Genomic DNA, 21,853 nt, shown 5'->3' with positions numbered 1-21,853 from the left:
TATCTAGTTCACTGCTCATGGGCTTTAAACCCAACTCTGGACCTACTGTCTCACTCTCAAGTCTGGTTCATCCCAGTCTTCAAAATCTGAAGATGACTGCTTGGTTTCTCCAATTCTAGTAATTGTCAGGTAGAATAACTTATCCTCGCCAGTGCAAAGAATACTTATTGCGTCCCATAAACCATCCACCAGTAAGCGCTATCTTAGCAAATGGAAAATATTTTCAATTTGGGTTACTGCAAATCACTTAGACCCTTTCTCGGCATCCGGCGATAAGGTACTGGAATATTTATCAACCCTGTTTGAAATGGAGGCTTCTACATCTGCAGTTAGGGTTCACTTGACTGCCATTTCAAATTTTCATAATGGTTTTGATGACCATTCTTTGTCTCGTCTATGCAAAATTTTTCTTAAAGACGCTCTGCACTTAAACCCCCCTTTCAGGAATCCTGTAGCATTGTGGGATTTGACTTTGGCCTTACAATGTCTGGTTTAACTGCCTTTTGAGCCAGCAGCCACTTGCGACCCCAAGTTCCTGTCTTGGAAAACTCTCTTCCCAGTAGCTATCGCGCCAGCTAGAATAATTTCAGAATTACAGGCTTTGTGTAAAATCTCTTAATCATTTTTCACAAAGTAAGTATCACTCAAAACCAATCCCACTTTTCATTCCAAAGTGGTATCAGAGTCTAATGTCAACCAGTCCATAGACCTACCAGTTTTCTTCCCAAAATTTATAAAGGAGAGTATTGTCTACACTTCTTAGATGTCCACAGACAATTACGTTTTTACTTGGATAGAACGATATCTTCTAGAAAATCAGACCAACTATTTGTCTTTTTCAGGACCCAGATTGGGCAAGGCTGTATCAAAGGTTACCCTGTCAAAATGGTTATGGGACAGTATTACCTTTGCATATGACCAAAACAAGCTCAAGTTGTCATCTACTGTTTTGAGCTCATTCTACAAGGTCTGTTTCCACTTCAGCTTTTTCAATTCTAGAGCTTCTTTGGAAGACACGTGCCGCTGTAAGTTGGGCTACTCTGCATACCTTTGTCACTCATTACAAGTTAGACATGGTCTCCATGGGCGGAGACCCTTTTGGCCGTATGGTGCTGAAGAATATCCTTCCTTAGGGCCTCCTGAGATCTAAAGTAGCTAGGGACTCTGTCTCATCAGTCAAGAATGAATGAAGATTAACATCATCAGATAAAAAATTTATGTTCTTACCATAACGTTTTATTTGTGTTGTCCATCTTCAATAATTTTTGACATCCCACCCTCCTGCCCCCTCCAAGAGACTCTTGGAGGTCCGGACCTAGTCCTGGGATGTTGTAAGATTATACTTTGGACAGGGCTTCTGTATTTTTATATTAGACCAACTCAATCTGAGGTAATGAGGAAAGAGGCAGTGTGTGTAGAGCCTTACAGAGTTTTTGGCTGGCGCACGCTATGTATAATGGCTGAGTTGATTCTGATGTCAGAACCGAACCCATCAGTTAAGAATGAATGAAGATAGACAATGCAGATGGAATGTTATGGTAGGAGCATAACTTTTTCTCTTCTGCCTGATGTACGAGTAATCCTTCTCCACCAACACACTGCTGTCTCCTACTTTTAGTACTTTGTCCTTCTCCCACAGTTTTGTCAAAATCAACTCCTCCTGCTGGTAGGATTGTATGTTTACTGGTTTACTGTTGAAGGTCTAGGTTGCTTTCTTATAGCCCGGTTTGGAGTGTGCATATGGTGTGCCCTTTCAACTAACAACTCCTGTGAAATTGCTTACTTGTGCTTAAATAAAAGTAATGCAGTCTGTTCCTTTCAGCTTCTCTCGTATAACCAAAAATCTCAAGTTTTTTGTAAGTGCTCTGTTCTCTGTAATTCTGTTTTTTGAAACATCTGTTCTTGAGCAGTCTCCTATTCAGCCAGCCTTTTCTTCATTTCGATCCCTGATTTTTTTGCAGCTTTAAAGTCCAAGTAAACTTGGTCACTTTGATTCGCACAAAGTACAAACTGAGCGAAATTGCGTTTCTTCAGACTCAGTGTGCATACAATATATAGACTACATTTAACATGACGATAATGCACAATTCTATAGACACAGGTGACCAACACAACAATAATAAATACTTGCATTATTGCTCTGATTTAACAGATTGTAACTCATTACTAGGTTATTAGCTTATTTGCATTGGGAAAATTGCACTTAAGCGATTGATTTAAGGCCTACATTTATATTGCGCAGTAAGAGTTCAGTTTGATTAATGTTGACTTTGTGTTTGGGTGCGGGTAAGACCTTATGTATTGCACTATAGAGAAACTTCAGTATTGTTGGATTACGGCCTTAATGTCCAGTATGAAACGACTGTTCCTAGAGTTCAGTAACCTGATGGCTAGTGGAAAGAAGCTGCTCCTGAATCTTGTGGTTTTAGAGCGTATGCATCAAAAGCACCTTCCTAATATTAAATTTGAGAACAGCTTGTAAACAGGATGAGTGCTATCCCTGGTTATTTTCCTTGCCCTGCTGAGACATCTGGACCTATGCAGGTCTTGTATGGACATGAGGGACTTCCTAATAATCCTGTCAGACATTTCCACTACCCTCTGGAGAGACTGGCGCATGGAAGTGGAGCAGCTTCCATACCATACTGCAAAGCTGTTTGTCAGTGTACTTTCGATGGTGCCCCTGTAGAAGGTTGAGAGCCATCGATGGTAGGTTTGCTGTCCTTAACTTTTGCAAGAAGTTAAGCCGTTGATGTGCCTTCTTAATGAAAGCATTTGTGTTGGTTGACTACGTCAAGTTTTCTGCAATTTGCACCCCCAGAAATTGTGTGCTTTTTACTCTCAATTGTTTCTTCATTGATTACCCGTGGTGAGTGCTCTCTCTTGCTCTTCCTGTAGTCCACAATTATTTTTTTGGTCTTGTTTATATTTAGCGCAAGGGTATTGCTATAAACTAGCCTAGTACCTACCTAACCTATATACACCCCTGGGATCACTTCATTGGCTCTGCTTGACAGAGGATCAGTTAATCAATGGGGAGGCGAAAGCCAACACACTCTGGCTAGGCTTATAAATACACCAGGGCAGAAAGCTTAGTACCTACCTTTGAACACCACCTTATGAACTTATGATTCACCTCCTGTCTGTAGGCTCTCATCATCATTCCTGATTAAGCCCACAACTGTTGTATTCTCTGCAAAATTCATACGGTTTGAGCTATGCTTGGTAGTGCAATCATGGGTTAGTATGGTGAAAAGCAGGGGGTTTAGGACACATCCCCATGGACTCCTGTTTTCAGGATGATGCTCACTGATGTATTCTTGCCTATGCATACTTTCTGGTGTCTGTCTTTAAGAAAATCCAGACTCCAGTTGCATAGTGGAATACTGATGCCAGTTCAGTCAGCTTTTTGATCAGATTTTGCAAGATGACTGTATTGAAAGCTGAACTGAAAACGATGAAAAGTAGTCTCATATAGCTATTCTTCCAGGTGGTCCAGCGATAAGTGGAGTGCCAGATAAACCACATCTCCTGTGGAGTGATTGGGTCTGTATGCAGACTGGAGTGGATTGAAGTCTGGAGGTAGCCTGGATGTTGTTGTATCTTTGACCACACTCTCAATGCATTTCATCATAGTGTACATGAGAGCTATGGGACAATAGTCATTTAGGCTAGCAGGTGGTGACTTCTTTGGCAGTGGTATAATGTTTGTGTACTCGAAACATTTGGGCACAATGGCTGGACTCGGTGAGTTGTTGAATGTCTGCGAGTACATTTATTGATCTGCACAGTCTCTGAGCACTCTTCCAAAAATGTTATCGGGTCCATCTGCTTTCCTGAGGTTAACGCTTGACATCAGCAGGGTTGAGGATGAGTTTTTCTTGCTCTTGTTGGTGATTTTCTCTGCTGCTGTCTTGTTCCCTTCCTCAAACCTACTGAAGTAGATGTTGAGCTAGTTTAGGAATTCTTTATCACACTGAGAAGATGGGAACTTGCTATAGACTGGATGCCCTGCCACAGGCGCCTGAGGTCCTTTTGTTTGGAGAAGTGGCTTGTGATCTTTTGACCATTTTGCGTTTGGCCTCCCTCACCCCTTTAATTGAGATGTGGCCAATGTGAGAGCCTGTTTATCACCAGACTTGAATGTTGAATTCCTTGCTTTCAGGAGCTCTCGTATACTTCACTTGTTAGCCAGGGTTTCTGGTTGGCTCTTGAGATTATGCTTTTGGTGACTGTCACATCGTCAACACATTTTGAGATATAACCCATCACTGATTCAGTGTACTCCTCCAGCTTTACGTGTTTGTTTACTGTGGCCACCTCTTTGAAGATGTTCCTGTCTGTACTCTCAAAACAGTCTTGTAGTGCTGAGACTGCTCCCTCCGGTCATACACTCACTTGCTTCACTGATGGTTCATCGGAATTTTTGTTTAAAACTTCCATTTTTTTCTAGCCTTTTGTTTGTGCTGATATAAAACAACTGCACATTGACCTGATTAAAATAAACAAAACACAGAGTAGATCTTCCTGTAGGTCACTGGAAATGATGCCTGGGGTTTGCATTGCTTTTTGATAAACAGCTGCAGAACTTTCCCCAGTCAGTGTTTCTTCCTCACTTTTTGTAGCAGATTTTTTTCCAGATCCTCTGTATTTTTTCTCCTGGTATCCAGGCAGTACTCTTACTAGGCAGTTACTGAAATTTCCCCATAAACACAAGTCTGCTGGTCTTATATGCTGAGTTTCTGTTTTCACACTGACAGAGCTAGGATTAAGCTGTTACTCGGTGTTAGCGATGTTGGAAGTCCTGTGTTTAACTGAAAGTTTTGAGACTCATCCAGTAACTATATCAGATCATGCTAAGGAGTTCTGTCCCAGCTAGAATGTACACTACTCATTTTTGCTTCTGCCTCAAGGAAAATACCAGCACACCAGACCATCTTGAACAGCATCTGATTTCATGACAAGCTCATCTCTCTGAGCGTCACTTATATAATCCTATAAAAGGTCAAATGGCCCCACATAAAACAAAAGATCTAACCTTCTGCTAGGATCCCAGCTCTTAAAATTGCTGCATCTCCAGACATTTACTCTTCTTACAGCTAAATATCACAAAAGAAAGCTGTTTGTACAACTTGAAACACTAATTGCAGGTAACACCCACTTTCTTTACCCCTAAAACCAAACTTTGACTAGAAAAATACAGAGTCATTAATTTGTTTACCGGGATAGTCCGAGTTGAGTTAAGTAACCATTTTCAGTGGCGGCCGGAGGAGAATAGCTCCAACTATGGTTACCATTATTGGTTACAATGAGAAATGAGAATACAAGTACAAAAGCAGTATATTAAGTTACAGTGCCATATGAATATAAATTATGTTGCAAGGGAAATTAAACATAAACGGCAGCTTAATAGTTAAATAGACATAGGCTGAGATGAGGAAATTGAGGAGAGTAGTTGTAGAAATGCATGCATAATACGTAGATCAGACTAGTACTGGTTAAGTATTCGTGTCAGTGCAGGTAATGGTGATGGAGATTTAAATATAGAAAGAAGGAAGAATGGTATGGTAAATTAATGGTGCTAGTAAACATGCTTATATTTGGGGTGCTAGTTTGTAATTGGTGAAAGATTTGAATTTGAAATAGATGAGAGATAAATAAAGGAGAGAGAGACTGACAAGTTAAATATTCTGAAGGAAGTATGAAATTAATAGAGGATGATTAAGTAAGGATATATAAATGATCATGCCAAGACTGGCTGTGTAACTATGGAAATCATGCATGCTCAGGGATGTTTTGAGCCCAATGGTGCAGATGAAGAGGGTGTGTACAGCCCTGGAAGGTTATTTCTATAGTAACACATATCCTGGAGGGCATTATTACTCTTAGAAAATGGGATATCTGTTAAATTGTTTTGGATTTATTTTTTAATTATATTTTTGATGTAAAATTGTTCCTCTGCATAATGGTTCAGAATAGATGTAGTGTATTTAATTGTTGCTGGCATAAATATCTTTTATTCAGAATATATATTATGGAAGCATTTGAAGTCTAATTAGATTCGCTCTCACTCACATACTCGCAGTGCCCCTCACTACATTTAACATCCACAGATGGCTTTTTTCAATTTAAAAAAACAAAACAAAAAAAAGAATGCAAAGCATAACAACTCTCCACCACTCTCCCTACTGTGCATGATTTTTCTGCATAATAATCACTCTGATTAAAGTCAGAAAACTGTGCCAAAGACTGAGTTTAGAAGTGAGTCTTTGAAAAATAATCATTGTATCCATAATCACAATAAACTACTTCAATAAAAATGCCTAATATTTATCCACAGCGCAAGTACACAGTGTCACCAAAAATAGGTTTCAACAAAAAAAAACTACTGCTGACACTATAAAAGACATTTATTTCATAAAACTATCTTAGTGTATATTGTGGTTTTGTTCTTTTAAGTAAATAACAAATGTTCAACAATACTGTTTAATTCTTCTTTTCCAACCTATGTGCCTTAAGGGCTAGCTCTTTTTCCCTTTCTTGCATTCAAGCATGCACACACACACACACACACACACACACACACACACACACACACACACACACACACACACACACACACACACACACACACACACACACACACTTACCTTTTATTTTATTTACTATAGAATTTTTATTTCAGAGTTGCTAAACAGTGCTGTTTAGCAATTGTGAAAAAAAAAATGCTTTTCATTTACTTTTAGCTGTCAGAACTTCGGTGTAGCACTCTGCTGCCGTGAAGTGGCAGACTCTTTTTTTCAGTGGGCATTACTTGTACATCAACAACTTGCTGGAGAAAGTTCATTCTCCAGTCAGGCTGGCGATGTACAGGTCACCCATTCTCTAAATGAAGGTAGACGAGGGTTTGAGGAAAAGGGAAAGTGGTTGACCTAATATATAACATGAGCAATGCCAATAGCTGAAAAGGAATCCTTTTAATGAATGTGTGAGTAGTGGTTGGATATGGACCTAATTGATATTAAAAAGGAATTCCAAGTTTGGCTATGCAGTTAAGAATAAAGAGTAGGTCCTATAGATTTTTGAGGTATAATAATGGTGTGGAGTTTTTTTATTAGATTGTGTAAGCCAGTTGAGGTAGTTGTGGACAGTGGTACTGGTGGTTGCACAAGCAGTTGATTTATGTACTATTTTATGAGTTGCTACTAGGTAAGAAGTAGATGTCATTTGGTGAGGGAGTTCAAGCAAGTTTAACAGTTTAGGTACAGATCATTGGTGAGTTTGAGATTTATTAGCTGCAAATTTTGCAGTTTGCTTATTCGAAGGAGTTATCAGTTCGTTTTTGGAGACCTTGAAGAATGGGAGCACCATAAGAGGTAGGTTGTAGCTAGAGTTATTTTAGAGGAGTTTATTTAGAATGTTCTACTTCTGTGCACCACTCCTAGTTTTTTTTTTTCTTACATTAGTTTAGAATATAAAGATCGAACTTGGTTGTCATCCATAGTTGTTCCTCATAGGTTTTGTGTCGGAGGCTCTTTCAGTATCCGTATTGTTCAGAGTGGTGATTTTGAAATTATTTTTTTTTTCATTGTGAGATTTTGAGAGGAATAGTAGATGTTCTTCGTATTATACTGTTACAGTCCTCACCTGTGGGTTATCCCTGCTGTGATAGCCCCCGGCTGGCCCGAATACCAGAGTCAGTGTTCTGTTGGCTGCTGTCACTTGCTGGCTGACGTCAGATAGTCAATGCTGTAAAGGAAGGCACCAGACGCCATTATATCTGTCTTTCTTGCTGTGGAGCCCGTAGTAGACGCAAGTTTGCAAGTGTGCCAGTTGGTCACTACCAGAGTTTGAATTACAGCTGAAAATATCTAAAGCTAAGTACCCCATTGGGGATCCTTTTTTCTTGCTCTAACCGATGTCTGAAAAAGTTAACAATTGTCTCGCCTGTGGAAAGCAAATACCACTCCAAGACTTCCATTCATACTTCGTCACTAGTTTAGGCCCAGACCACTACGTCCCCTGTTGTCTGTTCTGTAAACTCTTTAATGCGAGAACCGTTTGTCATAGAGCTCTTTTTGTAGCCAGGTATTTTTGTCTTCCATCTTCGCATTCCGAAATGGCATCAGTCAGCCAACAATCCGTAAACATTCTGAAAAAATGTAAGGACAAAGATAGAGACAGACCACACAAGGCTAAGCCTTCCAATGACTCTACTGCTAAGCAGGTAGTCAGCTCTCTAGAATTTAGTAAGGTGCTTTCGCAGCCCCTGATGCCCGATTCGATATTTTTGCAGGCCTCTACTGGGAGCTTTTCGGAGTCCAGTATGCTCCAGAAATATTCATCTTCCGAGACTTTGGTTGTCTCTGCCTTGGTTGAGTCCAGAGCTGCGACACAGGCACCGGCTTCCGAGGAAGCTTTTCACACTACCGAATCTAGACAAAAAATGACGTCCTCTCAGACTACCGTTTCTCTCAGACCGATGGATACTCTTAGGCCGAGAGGCAAGGCCACTCATAGGAAAACTACCTCTAGCCACCATTTTAGCCCTGCTCCACCACCCCAAGCTCAAATGCTTAAAATGGCTGACTATCTCATCACCCTTACCTGGGGGGGTAGTCAGGCTACACCTTCTTAAAAAAAAAAAAAAGGGACCCTTCCCCTGAAATACTTACTGAACAGGATTATGAGGAGTCTGATTTATTCAGATTTTGAAGAACAGCCACCTCTTACTGCTTATGAAGATTCAGGTGCAGAGAGGAATCCATTCCTTCTGCCTCCCATCCAGAAGATCTTCCCTTTGGGGAAACCTTTCACTCCCTCAGGGAACACTTGCCCTGGGAATCCTAGGACTTCCCCAGAGTCTGAGTTTCTAGACCTTAGAGGTGGTTGATGATTTTTCCAGGAATCCAGCTTCACTCCTGAAACCCTCCCACCTGCTCCCAGAAAACCTGGCAGGTATTAGAGTACCAGATTCTCACAAATACCTGTACAGAAATCCTGCTGTAGACCCGGAGGTCATTACACAGGGACCAAAAGTAGCAAAGGCTAGTTCTGCAAATAATCCTACTCCTTCGGACAAGGACTCCAGAGCTCTGGACAGATGGGGTAAAAAAGTATACACCTCTGCAACCTTGGCTATCAGAGCACTTAGCTGTCAGTTCCACATGTTAAAATATCAACAACACACTTTGGAACCATCAAAACAAAAGATTTCAATCTTTTATTGACTGCCAATTCGAAGGAGTTATCAGATTTTACTGCACTCTACATGCCAAGTGACTTCACTCTTTACACTGTAGATATGACACCCTAGAAGCCACAAGCAGGGCAGCAGTGTTGGGATCTGTCATTAGCAGACATGCATGGTTGAAGGAACAACCTCTCCCTGATCATGTCAAATCTAAATTACTTGATGCACCCTTGGGTAAGGACCGCTCGCTTGGAGTAAAAGCAGAAGAGATGCTTTAAAAAGACATAAGACTAAGCAAAATCTATGCAAACTGTAAAAGATTTCCTTCAGGTACAACCTCCTAGGTTCAGCAGGAATTTTCCCTCAAAACACTGCTGCTTTCCTGCACCTAGCAGACAGGAGCAAGGTAAGCCCTGCAGGGACAGACCACCCAGACTCCTATCCCAAGGACAGCAGAGAACCAAACAGTGGACAACTTCCACTCCCAAGGCAGAGAATTCTAAGCCATCCCTCTATGGCAAAAACTCTGACTCCCACTCCCCCCTCTGCCCTCTTTTCACTCACCAAAAACTAGGAGGAAGGCTCTCACTCTGCAAAGAGAATTTGTTTTCTGTAATAAAGGACCAATGGGTCTTAAAGAGAATTTCTCAGGGATACAAATTCTCCAACAAACTCCCATTTCCAAAAGGGTACCCAGACTTACCTACAAGTCAGTGGGCAGAGGCATTGAAAGAAGTCCAAACTCTCATATCCTAAGGGACAGTAGAACTGTCCCCTCAGATCAAACAGGCAAAGGATTTTATTCCAGACTATTCCTTGTTCCCAGAAAAGAGGGAACTTTGCACCCCATCCTGGATCTATCCATTCTGAACACCTTCCTGGTGGTCTCCAAATTCAAAATGCTAACTTTGCAGCAGCTGCTGCCTATGCTGACAATGCCTGGTTAGTTACCCTAGATCTAAAAGATGCCTACCTCCACATCCCCATAAGGGAATCTTGCAGGAAATTCCTTAGCTTCAGGGAAGGCTCATAACATTTTCAGTTCTCTGCGCTGTCGTTTGTTTTATCTACTGTTCCCAGGGTATTCGCCAAATGCTTAGCCCCCGCCATAGCCTTTTTCAGACAGAAAAATATACATATTTACCCTTATCTGGACTACTGCCTAATTCAGGCAGATTGCATAGAAAAGCTCCTCAAGGACCTTCCCTTTGTCAAATCCCTCCTTACCTCCTTTGGGTACACCATCCACAAGAAGAAATCAAGGCAGACACCCTCCAGGAAGATCATTTTCTTGGGGGCAGTGCTGGCCCAAATGGCCTTCCTATCCCCAGAAAAACAGAGCTTCCTGCCTTCTCTATTTTACCCAACTGGCATCCAGAAATAATCTCACTGCAAGGAAGTTCCTGGAAGCCTTGGGGGGTACATGGCATCTTGTGTCCTTTTAACTTCTGGCCTGGCTTCACATAATAAAATTACAGTGGTACCTAAAGAACCTCTGGTGTCAGTACACTCTGCCTCTAGAGACCTCTCTCCCTCTGATCCCCTGCATAAGGGCCAAGTTTCTCTGGTGGGCAGGGGTCTGTGCCCAGAGCAATGGTCTTCCCATCACCCTCCGCCCAATTGGGCAGACCATTAACACCGATGCTGCAGACATAGCTTGGGGTGCTCACCTAGAAGGCAGGTGCACCCAAGGTCTTTGGGATGCCCAGCACCTTCCCGTACACATCAACCAGAAGGAAATGATGGCAGTACAAAAGGCTCTGACATCCTTCAAACCCCATCTCAAGCCAGGGGTTCTCCTTATCAAAACAGACACCACAGTAATGTGGTACATCAACAAACAGGGAGGTACCCAGTCTTACCCTCTGTGCAGGCTAGTCATGAACCTCTGTTTGGCAGGCTCTTCCATGGGACTACACCTGATAGCACAATACCTACCAGGGATCAACAACACCCTGGCTGATCATTTAAGCAGAAACTTACTGGACCCCCATGAATGGCAGCTCCACAGAAATATCTTTACAAATCCTTCAGGTGTGGGGGACTCGGGAGGTGGATCTCTTCGCTTCGCATCCCAACCATCAGCTGAATTTATGCTGTACCAGGGAGTATCACCACCTAGTGTGGAAGGTGGATGCCTTGACCTTCCCCTGGAACACCCTCTTTGTATACGCATTCCCTCCTCTGCCTCTTATCCCTAGAATGCTGATCAAAATAAGGGAGGAGAGACCAAAGGCCATCCTTATTGCTCCAGATTGGCCCAGACAAAATTGGCACCCCTTACTGTGCAGCCTGACCTTACAGCCTCCAAGACAGCTCCCCCTGATCTCAGATCTCAACTTGGGGGGGGGGATGCTGCTGCACCCAGACTTGCAGACTCTGAAACTATCAGCATGGCTAATAGTCCAAAAGCAAACGAGGGACCCTATTAAGCAAACAGGTCATAAACATAATCACAGAGGTCAGAAGGCCCAGCACCAGAAAATCTTACGCAGGAAAATGGAAATGATTCTGCTCCTGGAGTCCATCCAGAGGGGGCAGTACCAAACAATCTTCCATCCCTCTTATCCTGTATTACCTAGTGGAGCTACTTAATAGTGGTCTCTCCTTCTCCTCTATTAAAATCCACTGCTCAGCCATTTCAACTCATTTTGATACAAAACAGCCCCTGTTTTCCCATCCTTTGATTAAACAATTCCTCAGAGGGGCTTCTAGTATCCGACTTCCCAGAAGACCACCCACCCAAGCCTGGTACCTGAATTATGTTTTGGAAAAACTAACTTTACCACCCCTCGAACCTGCTGCTTCAGCAGAACTAAGATGCCTCTCCTGGAAGACTGCCTTTCTCCTAGCTGTCACCTCAGCCAGAAGGGTTTCAGAACTTGAGGCTCTAATGGCCATTGAGCCCTTCATCATCTTCTGTGCAGACTGGGTCTCCCGGAGGACTAATCCCTCCTTTATGCCCAAGGTGGTGTCTAATGCAACTCTCAACTAGGCCATACATCTACCCACCTTCTTTCCTAACCCTCAAAACAAGGCAGAATTCTGCACTCACTGGATGTGTACAGACAGTTCAGATACTATCTGGACTGTACTAAACCCTTCAGAAAAACAGACCAACTACTTGTCAGTTTTGCCCCAGGGGCAGAGGGGAAGCCCATCTCCAAATCATTTCCAAATGGATATCACACTGTATCCATTTCTGCTACAGTCTGTATGGACCCCCCCCCCCAAGTGTATTTGAACCCATTCCACGAGGGCAGCCTCCACTTCCACAGCATTCCTCAGAGGCGTTCCCACCAGGGACATCTTGGAAGCTGCCACCTGGACTTCTGTCCTCACCTTTACCAAGCATTACTACGTACCTCTATTTTCTAAGGCTAGGCCATGCTTACCCATTCCTAGGTCTCTTACTAATCCTACCACCCCCCTTCCTCAGCTTTGGTAATCTTTCCACAGGTGGTGACTGCAACAGTGAAACACTAAGAACATAGTACAGTTGTCTACACTTAACATAAATGGAGATGTTCAAGTGTATTCACTGTTGCAGTCCTGGTTTCCCACCCTCCTTCCCCCTTGTATCTTTCTTTAGGGAGACGTACATTTCTTACAGTGCTTTTAGCCAGCAGGACCACTTCAGTATATTTACGTGGGCCTCTGACTGGTTAGGACAAGAAAAACTGATGTTATGGCGTCGGCAGCTTTCCTTTCTAGCACTGGCGACCTGCCAGCAAGCGACAGCAGCTCGACACAGGAAAAAAAAAAATGACTCTTATTTGGGCCGGCTTAGGGCTACCATAGCAGGGATAACCCACAGGTGATGACTGCAGCAGTGAATATACTCTAACATCTACATTTATGGTAAGTGTGCACAACTGTACTTTTTTTTTTTTTTTTTTTTTTTTTTTTTTTTTGGATTAAAGAGAAATATATTCCTTAGTTACACCCATTTGGTCACCCAATATGTTGACAAAGTTCTCTGTGGGGAATTTTTTCAAGTCTACAAACTCATTGCATTCCCAAAACCTATGTTCCAGTTGCCTCTTTCTTCCCTCATCATACCCCCAACATTTGTCATAAATCTGAGAAAAAAAGTCTTTAGAGTCTGCTTGGGGTATAACATTTTTATACAAACACTTCCCGAAATCTTCTAGTCTTTATTGCATATTTCAGAGCTATACATATGTCCTCCCATTGTTTCATTCTGTATTGCTTATCCAGACTCTCTTCCCAATCTTTTCTAACCTCCTCTGATTCCTGTAGTTATTGTGTAGTATTTTGTGTTCCCTACTAATCATCCCTTTTTAAGAGCGTCGTCTTTTCTAGATTCAATTAAAAACTCTACCAGAGTTGGTCATTCACTTATGATGTACCTATCTCTTTCTCTTTGTCTATATTCTGTTATTGGTTCTTGGTAGGGAATGCAGTCTGCAGTTTGCAGTCCAAATGTTTTCTTGGCTTCTTCCCATTTTTATTAACTTTCTCTCTCTAGATATTTACTTCCAATACCTTGGTTCCTTTGCCAGTTTTCTTTAGTGAATTACAGCTCCCTCTTGCCTGTTCTCTGTACCCCTAATTGTGGGTATGTGTAGGAGTACAATTTCTTTTCTCCATTCTTGTGTTGATTTTAGTTCTTAGAATACTTTTTGCCAGCATGTTACACAGTCATAAAAATTTCCTACAGAGTACTTAGGGTCATAGATTAGTATTAGGTTAACTGCCCTTGTGAGCCATTTTAAGCCTAGCCAATTATCCCTTGTGAGACTTGAACACTGCACTTTGTATTTTTAAGGCAAACACCTTAACCATTAGGCCACCCTCCCAACTTTTGACAGAAATATTGGTGAACATATGGTAGTCACAAAGGCAATGTTTTTTTTTTTTTTTTTTTTTTAAAGCCGGAATATAGGATCTGAATTGCCTAGAAGTGCCTTATTTATTGGTACTGGCTGACAAAAAATTACTAGAAAATGGAAATCGGTCTGCACTATTGACCTGTGAACTTTTTGGGCTTGGTGTGTCAAAAATTCGCACAATGACTATGTTGACTGCTGGCGTGTCGCCCCATGAACATAAGAGAAACTATTCTTTACATATTCATTTAAAAAAATACAGGCCAATCGTGTGCTGCTATGTGTTATAAAACTAAAAGATAAATCATTGAGTTAAAATAGACCATCTTAAGCCCAATTATCAGTGTGCATACCATTTTCTCTACCAAAAAATTATCCAGTTTCTAACTACTTGGGGTTGGGAGGGTGGCCTAATGGTTAAGGTGTTTGCCTTACAAACACAAGGTGCAGGGTTTGAGTCTCACAAGGGATAATTGACTAGGCTTAAAATGGCTCACAAGGGCAGTTAGCTTAGTACTAATCTATGAACCTATAATAGTAATTCTGAATTCAACTGAAAAAATGTAGAACATATTGCATTTGCTTTAACATCAATTAATTTTTTTGTTGAGTTTTAGTAGGTAAGTGCAGGGTCACATATTTTGTATATTTTTGTTCATTCTGTTTCTTTGGTAACTCTGGTGTTGGTGAATGCTGGTGTCACCCAAAACATTGTGGATTGTCACCTTTGGCACACATCATAGGTTCGCCATCATTACCAACTGATACAGAAGTTTTGAATATTGTAAAGAAGGGAAAAGAACTGGAAGTGAGAGTAATTAGAAAAGGAAAGGAGCAAATTTTATGAAATTAGATTTGTGGGAACACTATATGCAGATTAAGGTTCAAAAGGAAGTGGCAAAAGGCAGGAATCTGAACAGTTTAATAAGGTTTTAGTCATGAGTAGGACCTCACAATATTTAGTCCTGTACTGCTAACTGTGTCCTCTACTTGGAGGGAACAAACCACTATTTCATACAGGGCTGAATACACCAACAGTATAAATTAAAGATCCTACAGGATTCAACTGGTTAGCAGTAGAAGTACAGCATAAGGAAGGTTAGGTAGAAGTATTTGTATGTAATTGGGGTGTGAAATTCAACAGCTGTTTTCAGTCGCATCATGGTGTGGAAAACCCCAGAAAGATCCTGCAGAGGCAGAAGGTGTTTGATGCAGACATTGCTACTGAAGTGTAAAAATTTATTTTAATTACCAGTCTGTCATTTTGGATGAGACTAGTGTTTTTCATCTTCTCCTCCGGATTTGGATTATCAGAACTGTAAATGATGGTGGGTTTTAAACTGGACAGTTGGAATTCCTTGGGGGTAACCTGAATAACCATGGCCATTGTCTTTAAGTCATGGCACCTAAATTTCCCCAGTTGAGCTGGTACAAGACTAAAACTGAATTATCACATTGGTCTCTTTTGATGCAGGTGGAAAGACTCCTTTACCCACAGAAGATATTATATGGTAGATCATAGGGTCCAGAGCATCAAGGCGGTCTAAGATCAGTGCTGTTGGGTGTGGATTCACCTGCAGATAGAATTGTGTTCCAGAAGTCAGGGAGACGAGCTGAGTTTTGTGCCAGAAGCCAGGGAGACTGGGTGAGTTGTGTGTCAGAAGCTCTCACACCCTGAGATCAAAACAGATGTGCCCTTTGGACAGTAGAGTCTCTGCCGGAGCCTGCTGTGGAGATATAAACTTCCACAGTTATGCAGGCTTAGCTACAAAGAATGAGCAGCATATTTAAATTGCGCGACAAACATTGGGCATGCGACTGAGAATGTCAGTATGGTTTGTGATGTAGAATGCTTGCAACTAGGATTGTGTAGGTGTGGTTCGTTTTCATTTATATAAATGTACAATTGCTTATGTTGTAAGTGATGGTTTAGTAAAGATGTTCCTTGTTTAAAAAAGGGTGCAGGAATTTAATTTATGTAATGTTGCTTAGGTCATATGATATACCAATATATGGGAAGTATAATGTTTGTTGTTGTTTTTAATACAGTTTGATTGCTTTGTCCAAATGTAACTGTGTATATGTCACAAGGGATAATTCAATAAAGGTGTTTAAGGAAAAAAATGTAAGAAACATTAGGCAGTTCAGATTACCGAACCTCATTATCAGCTAAAGTATACTGTGATAGGCTGCAGAAGGGAGCAAGTGCAAGGCAGGAACAAACTGATACAGATCTGCAGTACTTCTGTGTTACAGTAGTGCACGACTAACTGGCTGTACCAGAGACAAAATTGTTAACCATACAGGGTGCTAGTCTGACTAGCAGATCAACACGAACACCTGTTAAGACTGGTAAATAGTAAATCTTGATTTATTCATTTTTTTCTTTCTTTTAAACACCTTTTGTTAAATCTTAACATTTTAAACCATGCTGCAAGTACTCATGCACTGTGAAAAGAAAGTAAAATATACTAAAATGTTTAATTCCATGCATTATACTTGTAAATATAAAGAGATGCTTTATTTTCAAATACTGTTATTCATTCCAGCATTATACAAAATTGCTGAATTGTTGCCTTTCCTAAAACCTCACCCCTCTTCTGAACATTTATTCTGGATGAATACTCATAAATTTAATTTATTTCCCTAATTTATGACTTTTCTAAAGATGCTGGCACTGGTTGTTTTATCTTTCTTGTAATATTCAGTACGTCAGTTAGTTTTATATTTTTAATTCCATTTTCTAGTAATTGCTTTTTGAAAGTCAGTAACTTTGAGCGTAATAAGAGTTTGCTATGCCTGGGCAATTTGTATCCTGTAGCCCAGCTCAAAAAACTGTTTCCTTAGTTTAAGCCATTTGCTCCCTTAACATTTCTGACAAAACTACTCTATAGGGATTTTTAAAAATGTGCTATCCTGTTACATTCACAAAAAATGTTCCCAATTACATGTACATCTCCCATCGCACCTCCAACATTTGCTATTTACTTGGGAGAAAAATGCTCTGAAATCTGCAAATCTGCTTGAGGTATAAAAAATATTTTGCTAACACATCCAAGCAAACAACAAAAACCTTCTGGACTTTCATGCTTGGGAGCCATAAAGATGTTTACTCATTGTTCCTTTGTAAATTGGTTTTCCAATCTTTTTCTAATCTACTCTGATTTGATTCTTAGTTACCTTTTTTATAGTCATCATGGAAAATATTTGTCCTATTTAGTTAATTTTATTTTAACATCAGCTTATGTTCTGCACTCTACTAAATACTCCATCAGAGTTGGTCTATCACTTGACACTCCCTTATTATTTCTCTTTGCCTACACTTTGCCTCTTGTAGGGAGGGTATTTTCTGTCCTGCAATCCAAACTTATTAGCCCTATCCCACTTTGTTACATTTCTGTCATGTTATTTGCTCCCAATTATTTGATTCCTTTCCTAATTTTACCCCTGTAAATTCCATCTCCCTGTTGCCTGATTTCTGCATCTGTGCTTACAATCATCCCTAGTAATAAAATCTTTCAGTTATAGTTTTTAGAATGTTTTCTGCTAGTTTATATATAAAATATATTCGGTTCCTTAAGGATTTGCATCCAAAATCCTATCATCTCCTTATTTCTCAAACCAATCCCCCATTTCCTAATCACTCCTTTCCACTCTGATAACCTTCTGCTTGCGTTAAGTATATGGTCCTTAAATGCATAGCTGTAAAGCATCCCTTTAAATTGGGTAATCCTAAACCACTGCTCAATAGAATTAACTTTTCCCACTTAACTTGCCCCCCCCCCCCCCCTGTAAAATCCTCCAGCTCTTTAATTATAATCCGAAACTTCTATGTTTGATAGAAGTGCCCTTGAGTTGTAGAAAAAAATTTAAGGGAACGAAAACCTTTTCATTGTTTGTATTTTACCATCCATTGCAAACAGCTGCCAGCTTCAGTTTTTGTATTATCTTTTGTTTAGTATTTCCCAATTACCTTGCAGCTACCTAATAAAATCCTATCTGAACTAGTTTACTTAATTTGGTCTTCAACCTATGGGTTTCGGATCCACATCTGATCCGACATGGCCACATTTTCCAGCTATGGATCAGAGCTCCAGACTCCTCCCCTTACTCATGCCCCCCCGTCTCCCTTCAGATCTCATTTGCCGCCATAGTGGTTACAAGCGTGGTTTCTGAGCTCCAGGTAGTAGGTCATGTAAGTGAACTAAAATGTGGTGTTTTTCAATCATTTCTTTCTACTTTCTTCCTTGCATCCTTTACTTTTCTCCCGTGTCTGCGTCAAACAAACAAAAAAAAAAAAAACAGACTTTCTTCCCTTTTCTATCTGAAGAGTGTGTGTTGTGTGTGTGCACACGCGTGCCTTTTCGGCCTGTGTTGGGTATGGCAGAAGCCCCTAAGGCAGGGTTTAGGAAATGTTTGCGCAGATCACCTTAAGTCCCCCTGTCCTATTTGCGCTGGTTTCACCCCCAGGGTGCTTAAGGACAGTTGGGACAAACTAATATTGAAGGGGTTGCTACCCTCTTCAGGGACTACAGTCCTTTCTTTCCCAGCAGGAATAGCAGCGGCTGCGGCTTCGACTTCCTCTTCCCTGGCCTCAGGGGTCCCCACTAAAAACTAGGCCGCCGGCTAGGCCCTCATCTCGTCTGTTACACTCCCCCAGATTGTCCCCCCAAGGAGACTCATAGCTGGTCCCCAGCAAGGTGCTCTCCTGACCTGTTTCGGTGGTGTCCTCCCGCTCCACCTGAAGTCTCAGCAAAGCAGTGATGGACAAGATGATGCAGAGATTTATCCGTACCCAGATTCGGATGAGGGTCTTGCCAGTGCCCTGTATCTCTGGAGGGGGCTTCTTGCAACCTTAGTTCTGACCAATAACTCCTTCTCCGATCCTACCGGCGGTTTTGGAGATTTTGAATCCAAGGACCTTCAGGGTCAAGGGGTTGGTGCCGACGGTACCATGTACCTCTACGCTGACCATTGCCTTGAGCTTGTTGGCTCTAACAGGATCGGATCGGAGTTCTCAGCGCAGTAGCCTCAGATTTGGATCCAAGGGGGTGCTGTCTGCTCCGAGCACTTAGGAGCAGTGCATACCACTCGGCATCTCAGCTCCTGGAAGCTCTGCTTCGACTCCCCTGTTGACAGAGGGGGATAGGCCCCGCCAATACGTCTTAAGAGGTTCTGCCCCCTTCTGCATTCGACGTGGTGGAGAGGGTTCTATTGGTGTCAAGGCCTTTGACCATTTTGTTCTGACTCCATCCAGACCCCGTTGGCTCTGAGTGCGGTTCTGACCATTTTGCCGTCTCAGGGACAGCCCGTGGTCACTATGCCCCAGGAAGTTCTGTTGGAATAACTAGAGGTTTGTGAGTCCTCCTCAGAGTCTTCCTGAGGAGGTACCCCGCAAACATACGTATAAGAGGAGGCACTTGGACTCTACTTCAGAGTCCCTTACAGAAGACACGGACTTGGATGAAGGAGAAGGTTCCCCAAAGTCACCCCCCCCCCGAGTATGTTTCCTTTGGAGACATTATGGAGCTCCTTTGCCGGGGGGGGGGGGGGTTAGCCCCCAAACTGACCTCAGATGAGTCTGTGTTCTGGACGCCTTTGGCCTGGGTCCATCTACCTCTTGGGTGTCCCCTGCTGCTGATCCACTAGTGGATCTGATAACATCTAGGGCATGGAAGGAGCCGGACACAGTAGAGCCCATCCCTAAGCATCCTGACAAAGTATTGAGTCCCCGTCAGACAGGCCACATTGGAACAAGGGGTCCCCGGTAGATGCGATGATGGTGGCGGCCGCCACCAAGAAGGAGCTCGAGAATCAAGAGCGGTGGACTGTTTTGGGAACAAGTCTATGCTTCAGCGTTCTTCGTGGTGAGGGTGCTGAACTATATGGCACATGTCATTAGACTCCAGAGAGATCTAGTGAAGGGAATCTGAGTCTACCCCAGAGTCCATGTTAGTGGAGGACAAAGTCCTCCGCCTGAATGGCCACTCTAAAAGCGGTTGCCAACACATCCATGCAACTGCTCTTTCATGCTACGGAGGGAGCTGTAAGGGTGGCCGGAACAGGTGTTACGCCTTGGCTCTGGTTGTGTCAATTTTCAGAGCTCTTCAAGGCATCTTTAATCAATGCCCCTTATGATGGTTTTTCCCTCTTTGGGAAGTCTGTGAAAGAGAGACAGTCCAGCGATAGAGAAGGAAGAGAAGATACTGTCTGCCATCAGAATCTGCTTCTCATCGTCTCAAAGATCCTTTTCCAGGAATCGGTGAGGAACAAAAGATGTGATTCTGGAAGTCTAAGGGGTTTTCCTGGGACTCTCGGGGAATCTCTGCCAGAGGCGTAGGGGGTCAACAGACGTGGCCCGAGAGGCAGAGGGGGACCTAGGAATTTTGGGTCCTAAAGAACCCTTCTCTGAGGGATGTGAGGAGAGCAGCCCTGTGGGGTTGCCCAACTGCTCATCTCTGGAGGCACTCCAGGGTTACCAATCACTACACCTGAAGGCATGGGAGTCCATTACAAAAGTGTGCAACGGGAGGAGGCAGCACTAGAAATAGGAAAGCTGCTGATGAAGTCATCCAACTGGTCCTACCAGACCAGTCCGGATCTGTTGTTTATTCCAGGTGTTTAGAGACAAAGAAAACTGGGGATCTTAGACCTGTTTTGTATCTGTCCACATTGAACCTTTCAGTAAAGAAGACAAAATTCTGGGTGGTCACTCTTCAGTCTGTCCTGACCTTTCTGCAGGCCACAGACTGGATGTGCTCGATCGATCTACAGGATGTGTACTACCACATCAAAATGGGCAGGCACTCCTGAAGGTGTCTTTGCTTCCGGCTGGGAGACCATCACTACTAGTTCAGAGCCCTTCCCTTTAGTCTCACCACAGACCCCAGGGTGTTCACCAAGGTGATGGCGTTTGTAGCGGTTCATCTGAGACTCCAGGGTAATCAGGTGTTCCCGTACCTGGACAGTTGGCTTGTTGCTGCTCCTTCAGAGCATCTACTGTGTCAGGCCAGGGAATACTTCATTCAGTTAGTGAGCAGTCTGGGTATTACTATCAATCTGAACAAATCTTCTCTAGACCCGGTCCAGATTCTGGGCTTTATTGGAGCACATTTGGACACTCTTCAAAGGAGGGTTTTTCTCACCCTGGACAGGATACACAGTTTGATTGCATGTCTTACAAATTCTTCATGGTCAAGTCCCCACAGCCGATGCAGTTTTCAGGACACTGGGTTCTATGGCAGCCACAATCAATCTCCTGCCATTGGCTCGTCTTCATATGAGAGCTCTTCAATGGACACTTGTGGTCCAGTGGTCCCTACTAGACCTTCCTCTTACCTTTCCAGAGAGTATCTTGAGGGTATGCAGCGACTCCCTTCAGTGGTGGATTCAATCTCCGGATATCCTCAAGGGACCTTGCTTTCACCCTGCTTTTCCCAAAACCATGGTGACCACATACCCCTCCCAGCTAGGGGGGGTGGGCACTGCTCGGGAAGGATGGTCCAAGGCATGTTGTCCCCCTCAGAGACAGAGTTGCATATCAGCATTCTAGAGATGAGGACGGTTCTTCTGGCGTTGCAGGCACTTCATGCCCATCATCCTCTTGGGACGATTGCCATTCAGACTGACAATATACGTCAGTAGTCTGGTACATCAACAAAGGGGACCAGATCTTATCCCCTCTGTCGAGAAGCCATTAGAGTGTGGGAATGGGTGATCTCCACCGGCCACTTTGTAGTAGCAATGCACATTCTGGTGTCATCCAACATTCTAGCGGACAGGCCCAGCAGATCGATCTTGATGCCTT

Source organism: Protopterus annectens, chromosome 5.part0 (assembly GCF_019279795.1).
Source record: "Protopterus annectens isolate FY-2018-M chromosome 5.part0, PAN1.0, whole genome shotgun sequence".
Classification (NCBI taxonomy): Eukaryota; Metazoa; Chordata; order Ceratodontiformes; family Protopteridae; genus Protopterus; species Protopterus annectens.
The sequence above is the reverse complement of the archived record's forward strand: the minus strand, read 5'-3'. Positions refer to the sequence as shown.